Source organism: Trachypithecus francoisi, unplaced genomic scaffold, assembly GCF_009764315.1.
Source record: "Trachypithecus francoisi isolate TF-2019V2 unplaced genomic scaffold, Tfra_2.0 Lachesis_group18, whole genome shotgun sequence".
Taxonomy (NCBI): domain Eukaryota; kingdom Metazoa; phylum Chordata; class Mammalia; order Primates; family Cercopithecidae; genus Trachypithecus; species Trachypithecus francoisi.
The window spans coordinates 69,082,887-69,109,139 of NW_022681463.1; the positions used below are offsets into that span (position 1 = coordinate 69,082,887).

The 26,253-nt window shown below is 41.3% G+C and overlaps 1 long non-coding RNA gene across 2 annotated transcripts; it reads left to right on the forward strand.

Annotated features, from left to right (window-relative positions):
* The first annotated feature begins 1,980 nt into the window (after nucleotides 1-1,980).
* On the forward strand, nucleotides 1,981-25,487 carry LOC117063264. Of its 2 annotated transcripts, XR_004428841.1 has the most exons (4): nucleotides 1,981-2,281; nucleotides 17,519-17,634; nucleotides 22,889-22,951; nucleotides 25,234-25,487. It is a non-coding gene; the product is annotated as an uncharacterized LOC117063264 (long non-coding RNA). The 2 variants fall into 2 exon arrangements; XR_004428840.1 differs by lacking the exons at nucleotides 1,981-2,281; nucleotides 17,519-17,634 and adding an exon at nucleotides 21,745-22,705.
* The last annotated feature ends 766 nt before the right edge of the window (nucleotides 25,488-26,253 follow it).

The following is a 26,253-nucleotide window of genomic DNA, read 5'->3' on the forward strand; positions in this document are numbered from 1 at the left end:
CTTCCAAAAACCTTCCTTCTCCCATCTCCCACTTCACCTATGGAGTGCCACAATCTGCCTAGCGTTTGATTGTACACCATCTTTTATTGTTATGTGCGGTTAATTTCATCTCCTCGACAATATTGCAGTCTGGAGGAAAGGAGTATCACCTAAGTTTCTCCCACAACTTCCATGGGGCCTCACCGGGGGCTAGGCACATAGCAGTTCCTGTTTTAAAAATCAAAACAAAAAAGATTGATTAATTTGTTTGTGTCATTCAGGGCAGGGACCCTTTTAGTCTCTACCAGAACCCTGCAATGAACTTGTAAATATTTTACTATTGGTTAAAACCCTTACCACAGCACCAGATTTCTATTCTAATTCTAAGCATTTGATTTTATAAACACACACACACACACACACAGACACACACACACACGGACTTCAGAAAGTTCATGGAAAAATGGAATTAAAATATATAAATAAAAAATGCAAACTTTATTTATCAGCATAAGTTCCATCAAGGTCAAGATGTTTTGTAAGCGATGATACCAGCCACTTAATCCATTCCTAAAGAACTGAGGATCCTGGGAATCTCCCCATATCAATGCAATCCTTTTTATATTATTAACTGAAGAAAAATGGGTACCATTTACAGATTTTTAAAATTAGAAACCAAAAAGAAGTCAGAAGGAGCCAAATCAGGACTGTAAGGTGGATGCCTAATAATTTAATATCAAAACTCTCCCAAAATTGCCCTCGTTTGACATGGGCAGGAACGTTGTCAGGGTGGAGAAGGACTCTCTGGTGAAGCTTTCCCAGGCATTTTCTGTTAAAACTTTGGCTGACTTTCTCAAACTGTAATCATAATAAGCAGAAGTTACCAATTCTTTGATCCTCAAGAAAGTCTCCAGAAAGTTTTTTGAGATGCTTAAGCAAAATGCCTTGAACATCCCAAAAAACTGTTGGCATGACTTGTAATCTTAACCAGCCCACTTTTGCTTTGACTGCACCACTTCCACTTCTTGGTAACCATTTCTTTGATTGTGCATTGTCTTCAGGATTACACTGGTAAAGCCATGTTTCATCTCTTGTTACAGTCCTTCAAAGAAATGCTTCAGGATCTTGATCCCACTTGTTTAAAATTTCCATTGTCTGCAGCTGATCTGGGCTCAACAGTTTTGGCATCCATCAAGTGGAAAGTTTGCTCAACTTTAATTTTTCAGTCATAATTGTGTAAGCTGAACCAAGTGAGATGCCTATTGTGTTGGCTATGTTTGTGCTGTTACGCAAGTCCTCTTCAACTGGGGCATGGACAAAATGAATTTTTTCCGCACGAATTGATGTGGATGGTCTGCCATGGTGAGCTTTATCTTAAATATCACCTCGTCCTTCCTTAAAATGAGTTATCCATTTGTAAACTACTGATTTTGGGGGGGGCACTGTCCCCATAAATTTTTCATAAAGCATCAGTAATGTCACCATTCTTCCACCCAAGCCTCACCAGCAATTGGATTATTTGCTCTTTCTTCGGTTTTAGCAGAATTCATGTTGCTCTGATAGAGGCTTCTTTCAAACTGATATTTGATCCTTCTTAGTGCCTCAATGAGATCCTGTTCAGATATGCTACAACAAATTAGTATGAGCTTCTTTTAGTGCGAAAAAAATTTGAAATCTATACATAGTTTTCCATAAAATGCATTTTCCATCAACTTTTAGAAGTTGCGGCCAGGCACGGTGGCCCATGCCTGAAATCCCAGCACTTTGGGAGGCCAAGGTGGGTGGATCACTTGAGGTCCTGAGTTCGATACAAACCTGACCAACATGGTGAAACCCCATCTCTACTAAAAATACAAAAATTAGCTGAGCGTGGTTGCAGGCGCCTATAATCCCAGTTACTCAGAAGGCTGAGGCAGGAGAATCACTGGAACCCGGGGGGCGGAGGTTGCAGTGAGCTGAGATCACACCACTTCACTCCAGCCTGGGCAACAGAGTGAGACTTCATCTCAAAAAAATATATAATAATAATTAAAAATAAAAAAAAGAAGTCAGTTCCCTTGTATATATTCGGCCAGTAAAACTCAGGCCTTAGTTTCACATATATACTAAGGAAAAATGGTTTTAGGACTTTGTAATTTTGTCCTAGAACTATAGGTGGATAGAGTGCTAACATTTCTTTTTCAGGTTTATCGTCTTTCTCCCGCCTCACTATGGGTGTCCTCCCGGGCGTTGGTGCTCGAGTCTCTGGCTATCCATCTGCTCTATGGAAGTTGCTTATGAAGGGACACACTGTTTCCTCCAGGTAATCACCGTCAAATCTGCATTTCCACAGCAGCTTTTCCCTGCACTCCAGCCAGTGAGTCAACTAGTCAGAAGGTATAAGATATGGGGCACAGATAGGGGATTATGGAGTAGGGAGTTTGGGGAGATGGACAATATCAGGAAAAAGGGAATGTTTTCAAAATATTTATAGTAGATGAGATCTAGTAGGTCTTGGGTGAGACTTGGGCAACTGTATGTCGAGGGATTCGGTGATTCTTATTTCAGAGAACCACAGTTCCAGAACTCTTAGTTTCAATTCCTTGTAGTACAACTTTAAAGGTTGCTATCAGCATAGCTCTATCACACCGCCTTCCCTTTCCAGTTTCCCCATTTCATTCAGTATTAATACTCTTGCTTTTTCTGAGAAATTGGAATGTTTAAGAGAGTTTAATTTGCCATATTTGTACATTTGATGTGTTAGGTTGATAAGAGTTATTTAAGTATTTGAGGGAGGTTTTGCTTATTAGGTTGTAAGTTAGCTCTTCAGGCATTTGAAATGTTTAAAATAAAACCTGACTTTATTAAATTTATAAATGCAGTTTAAAATGTTTAGGAGATTTAATTATCTACTTTGTAAATGGTACTGAATTGTTTAATTAAATTTAGTTTCTTCAACATCAGCTCACCAAATATTAATCATAGAAAAGTGAATTATTCTTCATCTGCATAACAAGATTAGTAATTTAAACTCCAGAAAGGCCGGGCGCGGTGACTCACGCCTCTAATCCCAGCACTTTGGGAGGCCGAGGTGGGTGGATCACGAGGTCAGGAGATCGAGACCATCCTGGCTAACACGGTGAAACCCCATCTCTACTAAAAATACAAAAAAATTAGCCAGGCAAGGTGGTGGGCGCCTGTAGTCCCAGCTCCTTGGGAGGCTGAGGCAAGAGAATGGCTTGAACCTGGGAGGCGGAGCTTGCAATGAGCTGAGATCGTTCCACTGCACTCCAGCCTGGGCAACAGAGCGAGACTCCGCCTCAAAAAAAATAAATAAAAATAAATAAATAAACTCAAGAAAAACTAGATTTTTAACTGTGTAATAAAAAATGGAATATTAATTTGCTATCCCAGTAAGTGTAAATAGTTTTTTCTACTTCTAAAGATTCCTTTCCTGCCCAAGACCTAAAAACAAATGAATAAACCTCTACAATATCAAAAGATAGAACCTAAATATGTTTAAATGTAATTGACACTTATTCCCCACAGTTTCTATGCTCCTTATGGTTCTGAAATTTCTGGAATATAAGTGACTCAAAACACCCTTCTTTAATCTGAAGAGGGGAATTATGAGCACCTTTCAAGTTATCTTTTAAATACAAAGTTCCTTCAACCATTGGATATGTAATATGGAATACATTGTACTATGGAATGGAATTTGCTCACTTGATGAGTACGTGATTTGTGTTAATCCAAGCCTATCGCTAAATAAATTACAGAGACTCTCCTATTAGCTAGAAAAATATCTCAGACCTGGCTGGGCGCGGTTTCTCATGCCTGTAATCCTGGCACTTTGGGAGGCTGTGGCGCGTGGATCACAAGGTCAGGAGTTTGAGATCAGCCTGGCCAACATAGTGAAACCCCGTGTCTTCTAAAAATACAAAAAATTATCCAGCAGTGGTGGTGGGCACCTGTAATCTCAGCTACTTGGGAGGCTGAGGCAGGAGAATTGCTTGAGCCTGTGAGGCGGAGGTTGCAGTGAGCTGAGATGGTGCCACTGCACACCCCAGGCGACAGTGTGAGACTCCATCTCAAAAACAAAAAAAAAAGAAAAGAAAAAGAAAAATATCTCAGACCTGATGCCTCCCCCTCTCCTCCAACTCCCTACCTTCATTAGTTTTTATTCTTGGAGTATTAGGGTAATCCAAGTGAAATAAAGAATTGTGACGCCAGCAGATCCTAACATAAATGTAAAGCCTAAAGTCTTCAATGTTGGGAAAGTTGACAGAGTAGACTGTTCTTTTCTCACTTTCAGACTGTGCACATCTGCTCCTATAAAACCACAAATGAAGCCACTACTACTGTGTAGGCACACTGCACTTGATTAAATGCCTAGCCAGACTCCATAGCATCTTTCGAGCACTGTCACTCCTCTTGCCACATTGACTGGGCAGGAGCAAATGGCCTATGCCATGGCCTGTCATGATAACCTCATGCTATAGATGACCTCTTTTTTTGTTGTTGTTTTTGCTTTGGAGGCTTCTGCTATTCATATTTTTACTATGGAAACAAAAATTCCTATGACACTACCTTCTAAGTTAGTTTAATTGAAGGGTACCTTGAGATTGCAGGGAAAATTGTAAAATACAAAACAAAAAAATAAAAATTACCATATGTAAGTAGTTATCATGTCAATCAAAGTGAATCAGGATTTTTCTTAGTACTGTAAAACCAAAATAAAATTCAGAAACAAATTGGATAATTAGATGCTAAAGCTAATGCAAGATGCAGCTATCTTCCATCACCCCCAGATTTAAATGTTTATGTTTATTTAATCAGTTTTCTTTAACTTTTGGTCGAGTCTATTATAAACACAGGTTATATGTTTAAAACTATAACATAAACCATACTTAAAAGACCATACTTAAAACCTAGTTTTAAAAACCCAGGTTTTTTGTCTGCTTTATACCAGTAGTATTTCACATAAGATTTCATTTTCAGAAAAGTGTTCCCTCCTAAAGAAAGTTTCAAAAGCCATTGATTTATTAGGCTAAGAGCCTCCTAATTCTCCTCTGGGATTCCAGTCCTTCCCTTCTCTATCTTACCTAGAGCACCACCAAAAACCTAGTACATTTTCTGAAATTTTGTTATATATTCTCCCTCTTCAATAATCTATAAATCCACTTTGTAGACTACGAAATTAAATTCAACATTTTTGACCTGGCTTTCCAGGCAGACATAATCTGACCCTACTCCAGCTTTACAAATATGTTTCCGTAGTCACCCAAACAGACTCTGTAGTCCAGGAAAGGTAAGCCTGTGGTGCCTTTACTTCCTTATCTCCTGCTCTTGACAGATCCTGCCAGTCCTCCTGCACTGAGCCATAGCCTACTGGTCACTGACATTTTTTGGTAAGGCCTACCCCTGCATTTTTGTGCGTTATGTCCTTAACCTGAGACTTTTGCCCCTCTCCATTTACCTACTCTAATTCCTTCTTATCCTTCACAGTCCACATATGTATGGAGGCTGCATTAGCTTCCTGAGTGCATGATGATCTCTTCTTCCCACTGATTTATAATTTAGTTTTTCCTAAGATCTTTCTTTGTTCTCTGGTCTTCCTTCGGGATCACAGATATCTACATTTCTTCACAAGGTTGTGATGCCTGTAGGGATCTATTCTTGAAAGGTAGAAGAAGGTAACTTGGACAAGAGTGGTAGTAAAAGGGGGTAGATTGATGATATGTTGAGGAGATAGGATTAAAAGAGCTAGAGATAGATTGGATGCAGAGAAGGAGCATGAAGGAACAGTCCAGGATTCTGGCTTAAGCAATTGGGTTGAAGAGATACCATCCATTCATTAAAATGAGCAAAGGTAAAGGGGGAATAGATTAGATGTGACTCTGGCTGGAAATGCAGGTACTATGGAGTGAACATAAGTTCAATTTGAATATGTTAAGCCTAAGAAGTATGTGGGACCTCCCAGGAGAAATGCCAAGTGGCCATTTAGGTATATGGTAATGAAGATTAGTAGAGAGATACAGACTGTCCCAGACATTTGGAGGTCACTGGTGTATAAAAAGCATTTAAAGCCCTTGGGATTAGAGAAGTCACCTAGGGAGAAAATGTAGAAAAGAAGCAAAGAGAACCACCAGTCTCTTGTGAGTTATATTCTCATCAGTCAGATTCCTACAGCCTATCAACTCTAGAAGGGTTAATAAAATTGGGTTTCTTAACTGGAACAACTTCATCATCATTTCTCCCTCTGTCATGAATCCAGTAAGGTAGCTAAACCAAAACAAGCAGCAGACCATTCCATCATGGCAATTCTATTTTAAAACACAGCAGAGATTATTATCCCCACTGTACAGAGGAAAAAGTGACTATGAAAGCTTAAGCAATTTAGTTAAAACTGCAGAATCAGTGAGTGACACACAGGAATGAGATTAAATTCAGGGCATAGAATTGCAATTAAGAAGAGCTCTTTCTACCTTTCAAGAATAGATCCCTACAAGTCATCACAAGCTTGTGAATAAATGTAGACATCTGTGATCTCAAAGGGAACACCATAGAACAAAGAAAGCGCTTAGGCAAAACTAAATTATAAACTGATGGGAAGAAGAGATCATCATGAACTATTATCCTGTGATTAGATTATTGCAAAATTCTCCCAACTGATCTCACCATTTCTAACTTAATGATTCCTCCAAACCTTTATTTATTTATTTATTGAGACAAAGTCTCATTCTGTTACCCAGGCTGGAGTACAGTGGAACAATCATGGCTCACTGCAGCCTTGACCTCCCTGGGTTCAGATGATCCTTCCACCTCAGCCTCCTGAGTAGCTGAGACTACAAGTGCGTGCCACTACACCTGGCTAATTTTTGTATTTTTAGTAGAGGTGGGGTTTCACCATGTTGCCGAGGCTGGTCTCAAACTCCTGGGTTCAAGTGACCCACCAATCTCGGCCTCCCAAAGTGCTGGAATTACAGGCGTGAGTCACTGTGCCTGGCCTCCAATCCATTTTTCACACAGCAAGCAAAGGATCTTTTTAAAGCACAAATCTCATCACATATAATTTTGTCCTTACGTGTCATATTCAAAATAAATCCAAACTATCTCCAAGTGGCCACTAAGGGCCTTTGTGACCTGGTCCCTGCCTACCTTTCCAGGCTCATTTCCTGTGCGCCCTTCTCTCCCTTGATCTCTTCCAAACCATATCGGCCTTTCAGATCCTCAGATACACTAAGCTCTTTACTACCTTCTGCTTGAGAGCTTTCCCCTCACCCCATCATCTGGTTAACTCCTAGCTCCACTTAAAGTTTAAGAAAAAACCTTTCCTAATCCTCTAAACAGTAATTAGCACAAGATGCAATTATATTTTTATTTGTGTGATTATTTGTTTGTCTATCTCCCCTCCGGACATGAGGTCAGGAACTACTTACCACTAACTTATCTAACTTACCACTGTGTAGTCATAGTGACAGTTAGAGCCAAGGTATTTGTAGGGTCTCAGGAGAAACTTTGTTCTATGAGTTTTCCCTGTGTTGTGTCTCAGGTACATGCCTGTTGTTTGGATGGTGCTGGATAAACATTACTAATGCCTGCTCTTCCAGCTCTTCAGTTCCTTTGCCCTTCTACTAGATCCTTGTGTGTACATGCAATTATATTGCTTCAGACAATCAGATTATAATATCATTGACTGGGTAATGGAATTACTCTACTAATAATAACAGTAGCCATGCCACAAATATCACACTTTAAGGTTTTCTAAATGCTTATAGTGAGTATTATCTCATTTGATCTTGGAGTCTGGACCTGAAGATGCATTCTGCTACCTCAATTCATTTGGATGATTCCCAAAGCTGTATCAACAGCAGCTTATCTTCAATTCATCAATGAAGGAAGGAAGGGCTACTTCAGCTGGCAGCTGATTTTATGCTTTTTTAGTAGTTCCATCTCAACACAGTGACCTTTTCCTTACTCAAATTCCGGAGACTCTTACTGTATGTATCCCTCAGTTTACTGACTATAATTCCTTCTAGGATTGTTGGAATAGATAAACAAGATAATAATAAGTAATATTTGTTGAATGTTTACTATGTTCTGTACAACGTTTTAAGTGCTTTACTTGCACAAATTTATTCACTCCTCAAAATTCCCCACGAAGCAGGTAGCATTGTTATGCACTGTTATGCTCATTTATAAAGGGAGATATTGAGACACAAAGAGTTATACCAATTATCACCTTGCTAATAAGTGGGGAAGTTGGAATATGAACCCAGCAGTCTGATTCCAGAGTCTAGGCCCTATGCAACATATATGTGAATGCTTACTCTTTGGTAATATTTATTCTTTAATGATATTACTTTTTAATGTATTTACCTACATTTTAGGGAGAGCTTACTGTGTGCTGGGCATTAAGTGCAGTGCAGGAACATAGTTTGCGCTCTAGTGGGGAAGGTGGATTTGAAGATGATTATAATAGTAATGAGTGTTACGACTGCGAGAAACTTGTGTGTAGAGGGAGCATGGAGCAGTGGGACTCAGTCTAATCTGGGGCTCAGAAAGTGCCTTCTTGAGGAAGAAACATTTTGGTAGGATGTGTGCATAGTGTGCCAGAGCATTCTATGAATGACTGAGGAACTAAAAGAAGTCAAGACAGCTGGAGTTTTTTGAGCAAGGAGGCAAGTGGAGTGAGATGATGCCGAACCAAGCACTGGCTCCCATCACAAGGGCCTTGGATGCCGTAATAAGGATCTGGTACTTTATTCTAAAGGTCTTGACAGCTATTAAAAAGATCTCAAGAAGTGCAGAGCTTGGAAAAGACTGTTCCAGCCGAGCATGGTGGCTCAAGTCTGTAATCCCAGCAGTTTGGGAGGCCGAGGCAGGCAGATCACTTGAGTTTAGGAGTCTAGTAACATAAGGAGACCTTGTCTCTAATAAAATAAATCAAAAAGTTAGCCAGGCGTGGTGGTGCACACTGTAGTCCCAACTACTGGGAGACTGAGATGGAAGATCACTTGAGCCGTGGAGGTAGAAGCTGCAGGGAGCCATGATCACACCACTGCACTCTAGCTTGGGTGACTGAGTAAGACCCCATCTCAAAAAAAAAAAAAAGACTGGCTGGCTGTGGTGGCTCATGCCTGTAATCCCAGCACTTTGAGAGGCCAAGGCGGGTGGATCACCTGAGGTAAGGAGTTCGAGACCAGCCTGACCAACATGGAGAAACCCCGTCTCTACTAAAAATACAAAATTAGCTGGGCATGTTAGCACATGCCTGTAATCCCAGCTATTCGGGAGGCTGAGGCAGGAGAATCTCTTTAACCCAGGAGGTGGAGGTTGTGGTGAGCCAAGATCACGCCATTGCACTCTAGCTTGGGCAACAATAGTGAAACTCCATCTCAAAAAAAAAAAAAAAAAAAACCGTTCCAGCAAAGAGAAGTGGGAGTGAGAAGGCAGAAATCAGTGGGTAGGTTGTTGTTATCTTCCGGGAGAGAGGGGCTGGTTGTGTGAGCAAGGGTGGCGTCAGGGGTCATGTGAGGGAGTGGGTGGGTTCTCAACATATCTCGGAGGTAAAGTGGACAGAACTTGGTGGTTGATCGGATGTGGAGGGTGAGAGGAAAGAAGGAGACAAGGTTTCTGACTTGAGCAAAGTTTTGGCAATGGAAATAGAAATGGATAAGAGTAATGAAAGCAGTTTGGGGTAAGGGGACTGACAGAATAACAAATTGAATTTCAGGGCTGTTGAAACAGAAGTGGATATGTCCAACAAGTAGGTGGATTATAAGGGTCTGAAGCTGAGCAAGGAGAAGTGGGCTACAGAATATCTTTAATCTTAAAATGCACATTATTCACATTTACTATTTCCAAAAATAACATGTATCTTAAAATTCAGTTTGCTTGCTGGGCGCAGGCTCATGCCCGTAATCCCAGCACTTTGGGAGGCTGAGGTGGGAGGATCACGGGGTCAGGAGATTGAGACCATCCTGGCTAACACAGTGAAACCCCATCTCTACTAAAAAAAATACAAAAATTAGCTGGGTGTGGTGGCACGTGCCCATAATCTCAGCTACCTGGGAGGCTGAGGCAAGAGAATCGCTTGAACCAGGGAGTCAGAGGTTGCAGTGAGCCGAGATCGTGCCACTGCACTCCGGCCTGGTGACAGAGAGAGACTCCGTCTCAAAAAAAAAAAAGAAAAATTAAGTTCAAAATAGAGGATATTCTATGAAGTAAGTATATCCTGTAAAGGAACAATTAATTTGTACTTAATGGTATTTTGAGAAATTAGAGAAACAAGCTTTAAAATACCTTTTTATCTTGAAGAAAATTTCACCTATGTTTAGCATAGGTAAAATTCAGCACTAGCACTGAATTTTGGCACAAATGCCAAATTGGTACAGTCCAACTTAATGGGGCTTTACCATAATTGTTAATGGGCTTGAAGTGTTTATTCTTTTTGAGTAAATCCAAATCTTTCCTTCTTCCAATTCTCCAACACAATTTTGCTTACACCATTAACTTCATTAGCAGTCTCTGTCTCCATGTTACAAAGGTACGCCTTTGTCAACGTGGGATACAATAATGTGTCTGATTTTTAGGAACTCAAACTAATATGATTTTATTGTAGTGTGTTTATGTCTCCCCGAGCATAAAATGCTGAATCATTTGGTATAATTGTGGCAGGGTTTCACATATTCATTCCTCCATCCTCAGCCTATAGGTGGGAGAAGAGGTAAAGAAACCGTAAACTTAGTTTAGAAGAAGAAGGAGTTTACCAACATCCCATTCTCAAATCCTACATCATTTACTGTCTCTAAGGTGTTTTTGGTTTCTGGGGGGGGGGGGGGGGGGGTTGGCCAATATACTGTCTTCCATTGTTAATGTTTATATTTATGTATGTATTTATTTATTTTTGAGATAGGGTCTGGCTCTGTCACCCCAGCTGGAGTTCGATGGTGTGTTCTCAGCTCACCGTAACTTCCGCCTCCTGGGATCAAGCGATTCTCCTGCCTCAACCTCCTGAATAGCTGGAACCACAGTTGCATGCCACCATGCCCAGATAATATTTGGATTTTTTAGTAGGCGGGGTTTTGCCATGTTGCCCAGGCTGGTCTTGAACTCCTGAGCTCAGGCCATCCACCCACCTTGGCCTCCCAAAGTACTGGGATTACAAGTGTGAACCACCACACCCAGCCTTCCATTGTTAATTTAGTATGCATAAATGTGTATATAACCTTCCCAATGAGATATTAACCTAGCAGGGGAGCAAATAACTATGGTTACTCCCTGATAATCTTTATGTCCAGGATCTTTACATAGTTTTTTGTTCCGTTTCTAGCAGGTCTTCCCAAGCCTTCCAACTAGGGCCATCCAGATCTCACAAAGATCACTCCTTAGTATAGTCAAGGTTCAGGGAATATTTTGAAACAAACCATTACTTCCTAATCTGTCCTTCCCTAATCTCCAAACCAGATAAAGAGATTACAAGAAAGAAAAACTGCCAGGCACAATAGCACACATCTGTAGTCCCAACTAGTTAGCAGACTGAGGCGGGAGGATCACTTGAGCCCAGAAATTCGAGGCCAGCCTGGGCAACATGGTGAGACCCTATCTCTTATTGAAAAAAAAAAAAAGGCAAACAGAAAAACTACACAGCGGTATCTCTCATGAACATAGATGCAAAAGTATTCTAACACAAAATATTAACAAATTGAATGCAACATTATATTAAAAAAATTGTATGCTGTGACCAAGTGGGGTTTAGTTCAGATATACAAGGCTGGTTCAACATTCAAAAATCAATCAATGTGGCCGAGTGCAATGGCTCACGCCTGTAATCTCAGCACTTCAGGAGGCCAAGGCAGACGGATCACCTGAGGTCAGGAGTTCGAGACCAGCCTGACCAATATGGTGAAACCCCCATCTCTACTAAAAGTACAAAAATTAGCTAGACATGGTGCCAGGTGCCTATAATCCCAGCTACTCAGGAGGCTGAGGCAGGAGAATCGCTTGAACCCAGGAGGTGGAGTTACAGTGAGCCAAGATTGCGCCACTGCACTCTGGATAACAGAGTGAGACTCCATCTCAAATAAATAAATAAATGTAATCCACCACGTCAACAGGCTAAAAAAGAAAAATCATATGATCTTATCAATTGATACAGAAAAAACATTCGACAAAATCCAACACTTATTTATGATAAAAACTCAGCAAACTAGGAATAGAGAGAGCTGCCTCAACTTGATAAAGAGCATCTACAAAAAGCCTACAGCTAAAATCATACTTAATGGTGAGAAATTGTATGCTTTTCCTGTCAGATCAGAAAAAAGGCAAGGACATCCCTTCTCATCGCTCCTATTCAACAATGTATGGGAAGTCCTATTAGTGCGATAGGACGAGACAAGGAAATAAAATGTACAGATATGGAAGCAAGAACTAAAACAAGCTTTGACTAAGAAACAAGTGGAAGCATCATCTCCAGTTTCTTTTTCTTTTTGTTTTTTTGGAGACAGAGTCTCCCTCTGTCACCCAGGCTGGAGGGCTGGAGTGCAGTGGTGCAATCTTGGCTCACTGCAACCTCTGCCTCTCAGGTTCAAGCGAGTTTCCTGACTCAACCTCCTGAGTAGCTGGGACTACAGGCTCATGCCACCACGCCTGAATAATTTTTTGTATTTTTAGTAGAGATGGGGTTTCACCATGTTGGCCAGGCTGGTCTTAAACTCCTGACCTCAAGTGATCCATGTGCCTCAGCCTCCCAAAGTGCTGGGATTACAGGCATAAGTCACCACACCCAGCCTCCAGTTTATTTTCAAATTTGTAGACTTTCTTTATTGCATATTTGTTTTCTATTTCAAAGATTTCTGCTGTTATCTTTTTATTATTGACTCCCTTCTAATTCCTTTGGGTTTAATTTGCTGTTCTCTTCCTAGCTTCTTAAGATAGAAGCTTAAATCATGTGAATTTCCAATCATTCTTTTTCTCAAATGTATACATTTGAATCTATGAATTTCTTTTTAACCCTTTCTTTTTTTGTTTTTCTTTTTTTTTTTTTTGAGACAGAGTCTGGCTCTTGTCACCCAGGCTGGAGTATGGTAGTGCAATCTCAGCTCACTGCAACCTCCACCTCCTGGGTTCCAGCAATTCTCCTGCCTCAGCCTCCCAAGTAACTGGGATTACAGGTGCACACCACCACGCCTGGCTGATCTTTTGTGTTTTAGTAGAGATGGAGTTTCACAATGTTGCCCAGGCTGGTCTTGAACTCCTGAGCTCAGGCAAGCCCACCTCAGCCTCCCAAAGTGCTGGGATTGCAGGCGTGAGCCGCCGCGCCTGGCTTTTTAACCCCTCTTTACTTGTATCTCAGATGTTTTGAGATGTCTTATTTTTATTATTATTTAGTTTTATTTTTTTTTTATTTTTTATTTTTTTTTGAGACGGAGTCTCGCTCTGTCGCCCAGGCTGGAGTGCAGTGGCGCGATCTCGGCTCACTGCAAGCTCCGCCTCCTGGGTTTACGCCATTCTCCTGCCTCAGCCTCCCAAGTAGCTGGGACTACAGGCGCCCGCCACCTCACCCGGCTAGGTTTTTGTATTTTTTAGTAGAGACGGGGTTTCACCGTGTAGACCAGGATGGTCTCGATCTCCTGACCTCGTGATCCACCCGTCTCGGCCTCCCAAAGTGCTGGGATTACAGGCTTGAGCCACCACGCCCGGCCTTTATTATTTAGTTTTAAATATTTTCTAATTTATTGCTATTTCTTCTTAGACTTACGTGCTATTTAAAAAATCTGTTGATTGATTTTCAAACACTTATTGGGAGGGTTTCTACTTGTCTTCCCGTTATAGATTTTTAGTTGGATTCCATTGTAGTCAGAGAACACACGCTACATAATTTCAGTCCTTTGAAATTTTTGAGACTTGTTTTACGCGCTAGCATATGGTCCATTTTGATAAGTATTCACGTGCTCTTGAAAAACAGTATTTAGTCTGCATTTGTCAAGTTCTATATATATATGTCAATTAGATCAATTTAGTTACTTCTGTTATTAAAATCTTATATATCCTTACTGATTTTTTTGTCTGCTTGTTCTATCATCTATTGAAACAAGTGTTAAAATCTCCAATAATGATGGTGGATTTGTCTATTTCTCCTTTTAGTTTTGATAACTTTGCTTAATATGTATTGAAACCACACTAGGAAACATTTTTTTTTAAACTTACAAATTATAAATTCTTAGGTACATTTAAATTTAGGACTGTTAATTGATCTTTTTATCATTGTGAGATGTCCCTCTTCAGAGATATTTCTTGCTCTTAAGTCTATGCTATCTGAATTAATATAGCTATACCAGCTGGCATGGCGTGGCTTTTTTTTTTTTTTCTATTCTTTTGTTTTTTTTTTTTTGAGACAGTGTATGTCTCTCTCTCTTGCCCAGGCTGGAGTACAGTGACACGATCATGGCTCACCTCAGCCTCGGCCTCTTGGGCTCAAGAGCGATCCTACCACCTCAGCCTCTGTAGTAGCTAGTACTGCAAGCCTGTGCTCACCATGCCTAGCTAATTTTTATTTATTTTTATTTTTTTTGATAGTGAGTCTCGCTCTGTTGCCCAGGCTGGAGCACACTGGCACAATCTCCGGTCACTGCAACTTCCAGCTCCCAGGTTCAAGTCATTCTCCTGCCTCACCCTCCAGAATAGCTGGGACTACAGGCTTGTGCCACCACACCCAGCTAATTTTTGTATTTTTTTAGTAGAGATGGGGTTTCGCCATGTGGCCAGGTTGGTCGTGAACTCCTAGCCTCAAGTGATCCACCCACCTCAGCCTCCCTAAGTACAGGAGTACTGGAATTATAGATGTGAGCCACTGTGCCCAGTCTCCATTGTTTTTCTTTAAACTTTGTGTCTTCTATTTAAATTGAGTCTCTCTCATGCTCTCTCTCTCTCTCTCTCTTTATTTTTTTAGACAATCTCGTCTGTCGCCCAGACTGGAGTGCAGTGGCATGATCTTGGCTCACTACAATCTCTGCCTCCTGACTCAAGCAATTCTCCTGCCTCAGCTTCCTGAGTAGCTGGAATTACAGACATGCACCACCATGCCTGGCTAATTTTTATATTTTTGGTAGAGACAGGGTTTTGCCGTGTTGGCCAGGCTGGTCTTGAACTTCTGGCCTCAAGTAATCCACCCACCTTGGTCTCCTAAAGTGCTGGGATTATAGGTGTGAGCCACTGCACCCAGCCTAAATTGAGTCTCTTGTAAACAGAATAGGTATTTTTGTTTTTTGTCTAAAAGTAATTCTGATCTTCTAATTGGGGTACTAATCCATTAACATTTAATGTAATTATTGAAATATTTATGTTTAACTCTATTATATTGTTAACTTGTTTCTATTTCTGTTCTTTATTTCTCCTTTCTTGCTTTTTGGGGGGAGAGAATCAAGTATTTTTATTATTCCCTTTTTTCCCCTCTTGTTTTAACTTATTGGTTATCAGCTTTAAGAGATGGGATCTCACTCTGTTGCCCAGCCTGGAGTGCAGTGACTATTCACAGGTCTTTCTTGGGGTTTCAACGAAGAGTTTGGGCTGTGTTTTACCTATTCACCTTGGTGGACTTTATTTTTCTGTCTTCTCAGTACCACGCTGCTGCAAATTTCTTTGCCCAGCTCTCCAGCCTCCCAGCTGCTGTTTTTCTTTTGGTTCTCCTGCAGTCTCTGCCTGTGCTTGCTCAGCTTAGGAGTTTGAAAACATCTCAAGGGGAGATTGCATGTAGCCTTTTTGGGTTTATTTCTCTGCAACTCTCTCCTCCTTGAGATTTTACTATCAAGTCGCAGCCACTTGAGCAGCTTTGAACTCCAATCTGTCTCTTCAGCCTAATGGAACTGCCACTTACTTTATTCCCTGACCTGTGAGTTAGGCCACGGTGAGTATAGAGATCACTTTGATGTGCCTCCCTTCTCTTAGGGATCATCTGCCTTGGTTGCCCTCCAATGCCTTCAAATGTGCTATGTACTTAGTCCATCTGTTACAGTTGTTTTCAATGGGAGGGTTAGCTCAATATAAGCTGCTCTATTATGGCTGGAATCAAAAATCTACTTTACGATAAATAAAAAATCTAAAAGAATTCAAAAGACTGGAATAAGGAAATTACAAAAACAAAAACTGAATCACAGATTACAAACTTCAGTCCTAGTCTAAAGCCATCCTTAAGTCTTCTGAATTCAGCACTCTGTTTAGAACAAATGCACTGTTTTCTCATCTTCAGTTTGGTTCTTTGGCAAGAGCTTTAACCTAGACTAAGAAAGTCAGAGTTTGGTTTCTGGACTTACATATAAAAAGTATGTGATTCTGGACAAACTTCTTTTTATCACTTAGTTTTATCACTAGTCAGGGAAGATCGCCCTTAAAGCCTGCTTGCCTTAAGTCCTTTAAGGAATAAGCTGGATATAAGTAAATAAATAAATACAATGTAAAGTCCTTGCCCTGTCTTCCTTGCAGAGTTGGTATGAGGTCAGCTTAGCTGTAGAGGCAAAGTTCACAAGGGTGCCTTCCCCATAGGCATGTGGGTGCTTTTACAAATTTTCCAGCTCTTGGACAATTTCTTCTCATGCTCTACTTTTCTTTTATCCCCTAATTAGAGCTGTGAATTAGACAAAAACATGATTGCAATTTCCTCCCCCATCTGGATCAGATTGTCCTGTCTAACCTCTAAAATAAAAGAGAACACAGGTGTTTGAGTGGGATGCTGGGTCAGGAGAGCTGGTTGGCCAGGTGAGCCTGACCAGAGAAAATTCCCTGTGGACAGGCCAGATAGGACCCCAAACTATCAGAAAAGTTTTGATCAATGTGGAATCTGAACAAAAAGAGCTATTTATGTAAGTTCAGGCAGACAGATGGATGTGTTCTCATGATTGGAATGACCTTTTGGACTGAATGTTGGGGACTGATGGGACATGCCTTCAGAGGCACAGCCTCACTTCGTCTCTGACTCTGCTTTTTCTAGGCTTTGTGTCTGACAATCCCCTTCTAGTTGTCATATCCTCCTTTAGGTGTTTTACCAACTTCAGCTTGGTTGGTATCCTGCTTGTCTCCTCATGCTCACCTCATGTCTCCGCCCCAGTGCTTTATGTGCTCAATTTACATTGTTTTTAGAGCACATTGTTGCTTTCTGTTCCCAAATTTGCAGGGAGGACCTTATGATAATCCCCATGTCCACAGTGCATAATGGACCAGGTGCTTTATGTATTATCTCCTGATCTTCACTTCAGTCTGGAAGATCATCAGCTTCATTTCCACAAAGATGTGGAAGCTGAGGATGATACAGGCTAAGGATCTGCCCAAGGTTGGACAGCTTGAATGTCACAGAGTCTGTGTTCAAACTGAGGGCTTACCCCAAACTCAAAGTTCTGCCTGCTGCTACTGAATAAGCACCAGATTGTGAATTATTTCGAATTTTCAAGTCACCTGTAGAGGAAAGGGGAACTAAAAGAAAAAGTGGTTTAGTCAAACAAAAAACTTCCCAATGTAGCATACCTTTATGTCTCTTTGCCTTAATTTGTGTTTCTTTTCCTAGAATCCCATCTGTTTATATCTACTGAACACCTACTATGTGCCAGGAACACATAGTAATACAAAAGACGTGAAGGCTATAATCTAGTAAGAGTGTAATTGGTACAACCTCTGAAGATGGTAAGTTAGCAATTCTTTTCATCTTCCAAATGTGTATAATCATTGACCAGAAATTCTACTTCTGGAATTACTTACATATGTCCATAAAGCCTATAGTCTAACTGTGAATATTGGAATATACATAATAAATGCAGAGTATATAATCACAAATTGAGATAAGTATCATAAAGGAAAAAAGAGGTGCATTGATCAGGGTTAGACCAGAGAAACAGAGCCAGTATACGGCGGCTCAAGCCTGTAATCCCAGCACTTTGGGAGGCCGAGATGGGTGGATCACGAGGTCAGGAGATCAAGACCATCCTGGCTAACATGGTGAAACCCCGTCTCTACTAAAAAATACAAAAATCTAGCTGGGTGAGGTGGCAGACGCCTGTAGTCCCAGCTACTCGGGAGGCTGAGGCAGGAGAATGGCGTAAACCCAGGAGGCGGAGCTTGCAGTGAGCTGAGATCTGGCCACTGCGCTCCAGCCTGGGCGACAGAGCGAGACTCCGTCTCAAAAAAAATAAAAATAAAAATAAAATAAATATATATATATAATGTACATATATACATATATACACAGAGAGAAGGAGAGCAAGAGAATTGTGACAGGAGTGGGCTTATGTGACTGTGGGGACTGACTAGGCAAGTCTGAAACTGTAGGACAGGCCAGCAGGCTGGGAACTCTTGAGCAAGAGCTGATGCTGCAGTCTGCAGGTGGAATTTTTTCTTCTTCAAGGAAACTTGTTTTTCTCTTAAGAACTTTCAATTGATTGGATGAAGCCCACCCAGATTAGCAAAGATAATCTACTTCAAGTCATTTTAAGTAGATGTTATCACACCTACAAACCTTACTAGTAACTCCCAGTTAGTGTTTGACTGAATAACTGGGTACTGTAGCCTAGCCATGTTGACACATAAAATAAACCAGCACAAATAGGTCAAAACTGTGTTGCTTAAGATGCATTCAACTGCAAGAAAGAAAATCTAAATCCACCTACCTTAAACGTAGGAAATGTATTGGCCTACAGCATGGGAAGTCCAAACATAGGCTGGGGTGTCTGGCTCTGGCCATGTACTTGGCCCTCCTGCCTCTCGGGGAGGGGTTTATGCTCAGGCTGCCCGATAAGATGGTGGTGGCGGTTCCAGACCTCATCTTCTATATAAGAAAGAGAGAAATTATCTCTTCCTGCAACTCTCTGAAGAGTAGGAAATTTTTCAGATACCTCCAGCAAACCTCTTATTACATCTCATTGGCCTGAACTGAGTCATGAGTCCACATTTGGGCTAATCTCTGTGACTAGCGAATAGCATGCACTAAATGACTTAGTACTGAGGTCCTGAGTCAGTCACCTGTGAGGGGAATAGTTGACTATAATTCCCTTAGTCTGGAGCCTCCCTATCTTTTCACCAAATAATAATGCTTATATAGCTGGCAGATTGGAATGACTCAAGGCAAGCACCCTGGGCCTCCAGGTGGCCCAGGATTCAGCTGGCTATCCCAAAGGATAAATGTCTTTGCGTATCAATGGGTGGCAGCATATATATTGGGTTAGACCACCTGGGGACAGGATCCATTCCTAATTTACAAGGCTTCTACCTGATGTGGGAGGAGTGCAATGGCTATTGAGCAGACAATGGGTAGTGAGGGGAGAGAGAGGAAAGGTTTAAGAATCGAGAATGTTTCCCAGGTTCTGGTTTCAGTAACTGGGTAAATGCCAGTGGTGTCCTGGGTCTCAACTGCACTGGCTCACAGGAGCCGATTGTATGCATTTTGTCCCAATTCCATGTTCATTGGTGGGAATTGATACAATTGATACAAATTGGCAAATGATACAAATCTGTGCTTTTTATTGTGGTGGGGAGGCATCTTTTGTTCAGCCTTGATCAGCACATCATTAGTAGAGCCATGCCAAAGAGAGAGGTGCACTGGAGGAAGGACAGGCTTCGCCTTTAGCTCCCTGTTGCAATCTTGCTCTCCTTTTTGTTGTTAAATTGAGGTAAAATTTATATAACATAAAATGCACCATCCTATTCATCCTTTTTGAAGCTCACTCAAGCTCATGTATTACTGCTTCTTTATTTATTCTTCATTATAATTGTATATTTCTTTTTAGACTGGGCGTGGTGGCTCACACTTCTAATCCCAGCACTTTGGGAGGCCGAGGCGGGCAGATCACTTGAGGTCAGGGGTTGAGACCAGCCTGGCCAACATGGTGAAACCCCACGTCTACAAAAATACAACAATTAGCCAGGCATGGTGGTGGATGCCTATAATCCCAGCTACTACAAAGGCTGAGGCCAGGAGAATCACTTGAACCCAGGAGGTGGAGGTTGCAGTGAGCTGAGATCGCGCCACTGCACTCTAGCCTGAGTGACAGAGCAAGACTCCGTCTCAAAATAAATAAATAAATAAATAAATAAAATAATCATAATATTTTATTTATTTTTGAGAAAGTAATACATTTACGTGTTTCAAAATGCAGAAGGTACATACAAAAAGATATACAGTAGAATGTCTGTCTCCCCATCTGTCCCCAGCTGTTCAATTTCCTTTTCTAGAGATAAGTGAATGGATTTTTAAAATATACCTTCACAAAGTTATACAATAATAATAAATATTTAGAATATTTCTAAATGCATTTGCACACGTGTTACCCACATATACATGCACACACACAAGCATTGCTGTCTCCTTGCTTTTCTTCATGTAACAAAACATCTTGAAGATCATTCTATACCAGTACATGGTGAACTTCCTTAGTCTCTTTATAGTTCTGCATAATAATCTATTTGCAAATCAACAGAGCAGTTGCAAATAAATTTCTATGTACTTGCTTTTTTCATATATGCGGGCATATCTGTAGGATAAATTCCCACAAGTAGAGTTTCAGGTCAAGGTTATATACATTTGCAAAATAAAAGATACTGTTTAAATTGCCTTCTGGTGAGATGGTACCAGTTTACATTCACTAGCAACAGGTAAGATGCTTGTTTTCTCACAGCCGTGCCCACAAAGTACATTATCAAACATTTTGCAATTTGTAGATCTGATAGGCAAAGAATGATATTTTTAGTGTAATTTAAATTTAAATTATATTGAAATATAGTAAAGTTGAATTATTTAAATTAACTTATAAAAACATTTTCTTACATGTTTATGAGGCACTTCTGTTTTCCTTTTTGTAAACTATCTACTTGTATCCTTTTCCTTTTTTTTTCTTTTCTATTGAGTTTTTGGTCTTTTTCTTACACTATTAAGTTTGGAGCTCTTTTTATCTGAAGGAAATTACATGTTTGTGATGAGAGTTACCAACACATTTTTCTCATTTTGTCATTTGTCTTTTTTTGGCTTTGTTTCTGGAAGTTAAAAAGAAAAGTATATTGTTCAATCTGTCAGACTTTTATGGCATTTTGGGTTTATGTAATACTTAGAAAGGTCCCCCTGACTCCAAAAAAAAATTATTTTGAGACGGAGTCTCGCTCAGCCGCCCAGGCTGGAGTGCAATTGGCATGATCTTGGCTCACTGCAACTACCATCTCCCGGGTTCAAGCAATTCTTCTGTCTCAGCCTCTTGAGTAGCTGGGATTACAGGCACCTGCCATCATGCCCAGCTAATTTCTGTATTTTAGTAGAGAAGGGGTTTCACCTTGTTGGCCAGGCTGGTCTTGAACTCCTGACCTCATGATCCGCCCACCTCGGCCTCCCAAAGTGCTCGGATTACAGGGGTGAGCCACCACACCCAACCTCCAAAACGTATTTTTAAAAAACCATTTTTTCTCTATTACTTTTGTTCTTTTATTTTTACATTTAAAACTCTGCATCATCTGGGTTCTGTCCTGGTTTTTTTCCCATGAGACTATGGTTGCCTCAATATTATGTGTTGTAATATTCATATTTTCCTCCCCTGTTCTGAAATTCTATTTTTTAGATTTTAACTTATAGAAGAGAAAGCTGTTAAGTATTGGTATCTGGGCTTTACATAAATAAGAACTTGCCCTGTCTTTGCCGAGTGGCAGCAGAGGCATATAGCTACCTGCTTAAAACAATAGATGTCTGTGTGTGCTTTCATTTCTTATTAAGAATTCTGTGTGTGGGGAGAGTGGAACAGGGAACCCAAGTTGTTATGACACTTGAGAAACTGAGTTACACAATTCGTTGATTTTTTTTTTTTTGATGGGGAGATTATACAAATCAGAAAAGGAATCAAACATAGAAAAAGCTCTTATTTGCGCCTCTGCTTTCAGTTGCATGGTTAGTTCCTCCTGTGATCAAGAAGTTCCTTGTTTATTTCTTGGTTGGGTAGCATAAGTTTTGCTATTAACTATCACCACACAGGACAAAAATGAGCACAGTGAAAATATATTAAATATTTCATATGAAAGAAAGTAAAATTCCTAGCCATAAAATAAAACATTTTGGTCATTGTTTTGGAGGATGGAGAATATCATCTTGATCACAGCTAATCTTGGCATCAGCATCTGTAGCTAGTGGAAATATCAACGGTCATTGTTTATGAGGGGAGAGAGGAAAGGAAGAAGGAGGAACTGCAGATAGTTGACAGAATGACCAGAGGTTGTGGCTGTGTCACAAGCTGGTCTCCGGAAATGGTCTAGGACTGGGAGACGAGGGCTTCTTTGGTTGGGGGAAGTAAGTGGCCAGGGCAGTGTGTTCATTATGGGCTTCACCTTCTCTACTCTGTGGGGTGCCGAGCAACTGAGCAGAGCTGGGAGGTCGGCCAGGCTGCCTGTTGGAGCTCATGGAGGCATCCCCACCTAGGGGAGAAGACGGCTTGGCCAGCTGAAGCTTGAAAATATCAGTAACTTTGTCTTCCAAACTACACCTAACAACCCAGAGAATCTGGAGTGACTTCCCCCTTCTTTTGTCCACACACTCTGCTTTCTTGGCTTTTAGTGGCTTCTTTATCCGTTGTGGGGTCCTTGGTGTTAATTTTCATTTGATTTCACCTGTGTGTATTGAAGTGGGGAAAAGGAGGCCAACAGGTAGAAGAGGCACATTATGGTTGTCCCAACTCTACAGAATAACCTGGGTCCATGTGCCCTCCTGACCTGAGGAAATCTTATGGAGGGGGTGAGTAGAGAGCAACCTGTGGAGTCTTTGCCGCTGCCCCAGGGTGGACTGTTAACCAGGGCTCACTGGTCAGGTCTGATTTTAACTTGTTCTTTTGCCGGTCTGAGAGGGAGGGGGATCTTGTCCTTGGTCTTGTTTTTTCAAACCTCCAACTCACCCTTATTACCCTCTGACACTCTCTAGGTAGCCCTGTGGCTCTCAGCACCTGATCAATGATCCCTTCACTCTTAACATCAGGAAACAGAGGTAAGGCCTTTTTTCCCCTGTCATAGCTGCTAAGCCCATTGAGTAAAAATGGCCAACTCACTGACACAACTCTATTCTCAAGTAAAATATTAAACCTGTTGAAAACCAAAATGAGTGATTGAAGCCTAAGATTCAAATCATCCAGGTTTTGAGCCAGTGTGAGGGTGTGCCTGGGAAAAAATATGAGTCACAGAAGCATCTGTGGCTGTTTTTTCCAAAGAGATTCTCAGGAAGTTTAGTATTTCTTCATTTTCTTTTAAAAGGGGTGGATGAGGGGCGGCAGTGAGACCAATGAGAATGTATTTGTGAGACTTAATTAGTGCTCCCAAAATCTACATTTCATATCAGATAAGGCCAGCGTTGAAGAAAAGGGGAATAGAGGAAGCAGAGGTCTTGGGGAGTGATGGAGGAACCATTAACCTCATCTTGTCTTTGTTCTGTGTCTGGGAAGACAGGCTAGCAGCCTGTTGAAAGGACTGGTTTCTGTTTAGAACTTAGAGAAGGAAACCTAATGACTTTTGTCGAGGGAGGAGGTGTCAGATTGTGGCCAATTCAGCTTCCAAGGTTTCTTTGGGGCTCCTTTGGCCAAGAGTCCATTCAGTCAGTTAGGGGCTTAGAATTTTATTTCTCAATATGTTGTGGAAAGAAAGTATTAAATGATTAAGTACGTATGAGACAAGTACAATTGCATTCCTAATACGTCTGTGTCTTGAGAGGTAGGAGAAAAAGGAGAAAGAGAATGTAATTGTAGAGAAATCAAGGAGAAAAGAGTGAGACAAGATATAGGAAGGGGCCATGGATTCAGTGGAGGAAGGTGACAGTGTTGACTCCTGTATAGCCACCCTCCATTTTGATGTGCCAAAATTTTAAAAACCCAACTATTTACAGTTTTCCATTGCTTTCATCTTTAACTATAAAGGGTCCATTCTGATTGAGGTAGCCAAACTGTCACCACAGTGGAAATCATTTTCTAGCCTGCAAAAGCAAGAACTTAAGTTAACTACATCAGGGTCTCATCAGAAGCCAGAGAACTGGAGAACCCATCTATTGGCTGAAGGCCATGGTTGTAGTGAGGACAAGGGGGACGAAGTATGCATGTCTATGCCACCAGGAATCTGTATTTGAGGTCATCTCAAGGATTCTGATGCTAGCGAAAATTATTGGCAGATCTCACAAATATTTGCATTTCAATACAGACCTCTTAAATACCAGTCTCCTGCAATTCACGAAGGAATGAGTCACTAATGGTAAAACTTCAGGCACCACTACAAGTAGAGATTTGTTTCTCGGGGTGAGGAGGAGGAAAAAATTTTCTAGTTTTTCTCGAATAATTTTTTTTTTTAATCTTTTAAGTTTCAACTCTGCTGTAAGCCAGAGATGCTCTTCCTTAAGAGATCCTTTCTGGAAATATTTATGTCAAAACACCTTCTCCCTATTTTTCACCTCCTTTCTGACCTTGTACATATGCTGAGTGCTTGTACATATTAAGTACTTGCTGCTGTGCTGGGAAAAGGGAGAGGTTGTAGGGAATGGGGCCTCCCTCTCTTCAGCTATTACCAGCTTCTCTGGCTCCCATTTCTGCAGGATGACAGGGAGGGTCCCACCCACTGTGACTAATGTCCCTGGCGAAGCACTTAATTGCTGCCCCCTGAAGCATCTAGTGGCCCACGTGCTACACCCCCACTCTAAGGATAATCCATAAACTCCTGCTGCTGCAGGGGGTGTTTTGCTGCAGGGGGTGTTTTGCCGCAGGGGGAGTTCTGGTTTTGGGGAAGAGGGTGGAGAATGAGTCACTTTCCACTCATTTTCTAGAACCTTCCACAGCAGAGTGCCTTTAGAGAGCTGAGTAAAGTAGCCTCTCCTAGTTAATAAAGCCAATGATAGTTTCATCCCTTAGAATGTCACTGGCTTGGGGGCAACAATTTGCATTTAATGAAAATAGTAATTTTCTACAGCCTCTGAAAAACACAATTTGGCTTTAGTGTAGTAGAAAGTGCTGACTTTCTTTCACACCAGCCCAATGAAGTTTTCAAAGTTCAGAAAGCTTTTCCTCACTACCAGTGGATTAATAACTACAGGTGGAAATGTCTTTGTCAGTGGGGTTGAGGTAACCAGCATGTAGAAGATTATTGCCACCTAAAGCAAGAGGAACTGGCTTTCTGTGACCGGTTTTGCAACACCAGTGGGGAAGCTCTGCAGCTGGTTTGTTCTGGATTTTCATGCCTGCCTCCTTCTCGGTCCTCACCTTCTGTCAACCATCTCTCCATTGGTTTCAACTCCAGAAATGCAATCTTCCCGACATGGCTCTTCCTGACAACCTGGGTACCCCACTGCCTCTAGCCATACCTTGCTTCTGAGACAAATAAGGAACTTTAATTTGGGCTCCCGAGTGAAAATAACAGATAGTCATCAAAAACAGAAGGCTCAGGCTGGGTGTGGTGGCTCATGCCTGTAATCCCAGCACTTTGAGAGGCCACAGTGGGTGGATCACCTGAGATCAGGAGTTGGAGACAAGCCTGACTAACATGGTGAAACCCCATTTCTACTAAAAATACAAAATTAGCCGGGCATGGTGGCGCATGCCTGTAATCTCAGTTACTTGGGAGGCCGAGGCAGGAGAAGTGAGCCAAGATCATGTCATTGCACTCCAGCCTTCCAGCCTGGGCAACAAGAACGAAACTCTGTCTCAAAAAAAAAAAAAAAAGAACAGAGGGCTCTTGCCTGGGCTTGCTCAGAAAATCCCCACTTCAGAGGAGGGTGCAGCTGTCACTCCAGCTTCCTGGTTATGCATCCCTTGTCAAATTAGCAGGAAGTTTAATTCTATTAAATATTAACCCTTGTCCTGAAGGCCTCGGTTGCTTTAGTAGAGAGAATTGAGGGTAGAAGGTGAAAGAAAAGAGAAAGGGAAAGAGCATGTAGAAGGCAAACAGAGGGAGAGACATGAAGTCAGGGAAGATCAGAAGATAGAGGGAAGAGAATATGAGGGAGAGGATTGCAATTCAGCAGGTTAGTGGGGGAGTTTCTGATCTCACCACCTGTTCTTTGCCCATCAGCATTCTTGCCACTGTTCCTGGCTCTGTCAGAGCTTTCACTCTCATTATCTCAGAAAAAATACATAATTACACAGTGAAAAAACTCAGGTTAAAAATGGCATGTACAGTATGATTCCCTTTTATATTTATTTATTGAGACAGAGTTTCACTCTTGTCTCCCAGGCTGGAGTGCAATGGCACAATCTCAGCTCACGGTAACCTCTTCCTCCTGGGTTCAAGCAATTCTCCTTACTCAGCCACCAGAGTAGC